The sequence below is a fragment of the Condylura cristata genome, unplaced genomic scaffold (genome assembly GCF_000260355.1).
Source record: "Condylura cristata isolate star-nosed mole 26May11 unplaced genomic scaffold, ConCri1.0 scaffold00025, whole genome shotgun sequence".
NCBI lineage: Eukaryota > Metazoa > Chordata > Mammalia > Eulipotyphla > Talpidae > Condylura > Condylura cristata.
This window is the reverse complement of record NW_004567126.1, coordinates 19,981,764-19,986,335: the sequence shown is the minus strand read 5'-3', so window position 1 is coordinate 19,986,335 and position 4,572 is coordinate 19,981,764.

The window sequence follows — 4,572 nt, the reverse complement described above, 5'->3', positions numbered from 1 at the left end:
CCCAGCACTGGCAGGAGGGAGGGACAGTGTGACCCAGGCCTTCATTCTTGCATCCCCCCGGATCCCACTCTCCAGAGGCAGAGGACAGGCCGAACCATCTCTTTGGGTTCCAAGCAGTCCTTGGATATGTGGGCCACCTCAGCATCTTACTGGGACAGCAAACCTGCTCATGAGCTCCCCAATATTTCCACCACTCACCTCTTCGAGGCTCCCCACATCAGACTAGTCTGTCGGAGAACCTCATGTAGCTACCATCCGGATTGCTAATGTGGCCGCTGATGGTGAAAGGTGGACCTGTCTCCAGCTCCTTCAGGTTCCTGAGAAAGATGATCTGATCAAACTGTTGGCACTGCAAGCTGGCCTCTCCCTGGGAGCCCAACTCCCTAGAACTTGGGAAGAACTGCTGGTAGGGAAAATCTCTAAGTCACCAACTCACTGACCTATTTCTAGGCCTGCACGATGACACAGAATAACCAAGGAGACATTCCACTTCCTGAATCCCTACTTTCTTTGCTTGTTCCTCTCTTTTGACACTACATCATTCTTGAGATTAAATTATAATCAGGCCTGTACCCACCATAGACAATGAAAAGCTTGAAGATAGAAACTACTTAGTTATCTTTGTCCCCTTAGAAACTAATACCACAAAAACCTGCTACAATAATCCTTACTAAGTAAATGATGAGAGAAATAAATGGGTGGATGGATAAACGAATGGACGATGGGTGGAGGGAGGATGGGTAGGAGGCGGGGGGATGGACAGATGGATGGGATGGAGGATAAATGAGTGGAGGGATGGTAGCTGGATGGCCCTGAGGCTGTCTGTGAAAAAGGCCACTGTTATCAGAGATATAAAGTCCCATCTATATTCAAGTTTTTATTCAAGGAACTTTCTAAATGGACACTGACTCCTTCCTCTTGTCTGTTCATGGTGTAGAGAGGAGACAGGGAAGGGAAGCAAAAAGTTTGGCTCCATCTTTGATTCTTCCTGGATTATGTTTAACCCCCATCCACATACCCCCACTGCACCCCCAGATCTACTCACCGGATTTGGTACAAGTTGAAAACAAAATTGGGCCCTAGGGAGAAACAATCAAAAAAAAAAAAAGTGTCAGTACCTCCAGAGAGCTGCCTGTAACTCTCTGGAAATGCCTGGTATTCCCACATCCATGTCTGGGCCAAATGGGATGGCTGGGCTGGGCCTCAGGGTACTGTGGAGAGTCCCAAGCACCTCCGTGTCTGCTTCCTGCCCCATGCCCATGGCTGCACCCTGTCTTCCCAGACAGAATGCCCAGTTTTTGGCTTATTTAGGGAAGCCCCCACCCTAGGGATCCTCCATGAAGGGCCCTGACTACCCTAGAGGGAAGCTCAGCTGGGAGCCCGGCTGGCGCAGACTGGGCTTGAATGCAGGGCTCACCACGTCCAAGACTGCGTTTAGCCTCGGGTTCTCTTCTACAAAAAATGGAAAGGAAGAACCTCTTTTTCAAGTGGAGTTTTGGAGAGAATCACAGCAGGCAAAATGAATCGGCACACAGCTGGTGCCCCGTAAAGAGCTATGGGAGCTGCTGGGGTTCATTGCCGACCCAGAAAGGGTTCGCTTCTCCACACCCCCTCTTGCCCTATTAGCTCTGCGTGGTCCCACAGGAAGTGCAGATGTGGGTCAGAATTGGGAGTCGCACAGCAAATTCCAGAAGCATCAGCCAGCTTAAGAGAGGTCCCCAAGACCCAAGGGCAGAGAAGGAGATACATGAGGAGCCAAAATGAGGACTGCCTAGACTTGGGCCCATTTAACCTGTTGCTCAAGCCTCTGGGGTGGACTCCAGTGGGTTTTGAGGGAAAAGGAAACTGGCTGCTTGCTATGGTAGGAAGGCCAGGACCCACCCCCTCAATAAATGTTCCACCACCTCACCCTACCACCTCAAGGGTTCAGTCACCACTCAAGTCTCCAACCACTGCAGCCACTACAGGAAATATATTTGCATGCGCCCACACTGAAGAGTTTGCAGCTCTGGCTGGCCCGACAGCTGCTCAGGAGGGGCTAGCAAAGCCAGGGGGTGCGGTCTAGTGCTCACTTACCGTCCCAGCAGTACCCACGCTGGTACCACTTGGCCAGGCTGTAGCCCAGGATGGATACAAGCAGCAGTGAGAGCCCCACGCCAAGGATCAGGCCCAGAGTGCTGATGGAGTCCTCACCTGCAGAGAAACACAACCTCCTTCACTCGCTTCCCAGAACACTCTCGTGACACCTACAGCCTGTCCCAACTTTCCTCTCCTTCCTCCTCACTCCATCAAAGTGACTGTGCCCAAAGAGTTCTGGCCTGAGCTGGCTAAGTCAGCTAAGCCACACTAAGAAGTGAACGCCTGAGATCTGGATCGCAATCAGCCCTCTCATTTTTTTGAGACTCCTTTGTCCAAAGGGGTAGTCCCTTGACCATAGAAAGGGTTGGGGGCTGGGAGGCCTTTCTGAAGTCCTAAGGATTCTGCTTGTGGAGAAGGCAGTGCTGTGGGTGGCCGAGCCCAGGAGGCCTCCCCCCAGCATGAAGCTTGGGAAGATCCCAGGAAAGTGTCTACCTAGTGGCAAGACATTAACCCCTCATTTCTGTTGCTTCTGATTCTTATCACTTCTTCCCTTCTGTGGTCTGAGCTCTTAGTTATATGTTATTTGGAAAGTCAAACCCAGAGATAGGGGGAAAGATTGGGCACAGGAAACCATGTTCAGAGCAAGAGCCCAAAGATGGGAGCACTGTGGGGATCGCCTACCTTGGACGGCAGCTTGAAGGGCAACCCCATTCCTGCCAGGTGAAGGGCCAGGAATGTGGACGGAGGGTAAACTGGTTCCCTCTACACAGGACGCAGTATCCTGACCCCAGGGGGATGGCCAAGAGACACCGGGGAAGCAGCCTTTGACATGGAAGGCTGTATCCAGAGCCCAGATCCGATAGAGCTAAGGTACAGAGCAAGGGAGCCGATGGAGAGGGTCGAAACAGGGGAGGAAAGAGCACACGGGACTACGGAGATGATGACAGTTCACAGGTGCTGAGAACTACGGTGGGAGAACTACGAGCACTATACTTGAGGGGAGAAATAAAACACTGCACAACAGTGAAAGACCGTGTCAGAAACTTAATGATCATTTCTTTTTTTTTTAAAGATTTATTTTTATTTGTGCATACAGAACTGAGGTACAGGCCAGAGATGCAGGGCCGGTGAGAGGCTTCACCAGAGAGGCTTCACCAGAGACAGAGTGGGGAGCAGAACAGGCAGATCGACGAAGTACACTGCTGAGGGGAGCAGCGGGCGGGTCAGGAGAGGTCTGCTGTGCCATGGGGTCACCTCCGGGGCAGGCGGGATCGAACTCATGGGGAAGTGGCTTAAGCTTCTTAGTGCTGTGCTTTAACCTGCGCCACCAGGGAGGGCCTGATCATTTCTTTTTAAAATGGAAAAAATAAAAGCCCAGGCCCATCATTTGCAAAATGACTTGCCCAAGCAAATCTCTTTACCTCAAATTCACTCGCTCTTATGGAAAGCAGTGTATATTAACACACATGCAGAATTACTGTGACTATTGAGATGCCACTGATGGAGCAGTTAGGGGCGGCCCTGGCATACTCTGAGCGCTGACCAGTGTGAATTACACCATGGGCACCATCTTGGTCATCATCAGATGGCACAAATATGTTTCTTAACTATCTCACAATTCCGCCACCCATGCCTTGCTGTCTCCGGGCTCCCTCACCCTTCTTCCCATTAAAGTAACCATTATTTGCTATATTTCTTTACTTTTTGAAAATTTTATTAAAAAGGTATATTTTGTTTATACATACCAGGACTGAGGTGCAGGCCAGAGGGGAGGAGGTGAGAGGGTTCACCAGAGACAGAGTAAGGAGCAGAACAGGCGGATCTACTGAAACACACTGCTGAGGGGAGCAGTGGGCGAGACAGAGTGGTCTGCTGTGCCATGTGGGTCAGCTCCCTGGCCGGGGATTGAGGTCAGGCCACAGTGTGGGGACAGCTTGACAGCCTGAGATCGACCCCACGCTGCCAGGGAGGCCCTACTTCTTTATTTTTTATTGGTTGCTCTAGCAGAAAATTCTCTCAGATTTGTCAAGGAGGCTGTCAGCTATATGAATGCTAAAAAAGTTTTGCTTAAGTTTGTTGTTACTTTTTCAGGCTACAAATCATTACCACCGTTATACAATTAAGGAAACTGTAAATAGAATGACTAGAAGTTGAATAACCACCCAAATCCATACAGTCATCCATATTAGAGCCACAATAAGAATCCAGTTCTTTCTAACTCCCAAGCCCATGCCTTATGCATTATCTTTTTATTGTTTAAAATGACTTAGGAAAGTTATTAGACAGAAGTCAAATCCACTTTAAATGACACCTCCCAACCATGACATCATTTTTAGGTTAGTTTCTATGAAACACATGTCAGTAGTTAGTAACAGTATTAACTGACTGCTGAAGTGACCCCTAATTCAATACACCCATGCCATCAGCTTGCAAAAGGATGCATATTCCCTTTATCTAAAGCAGGGGGTTAAATAAGTACATTAAACTTAAAAA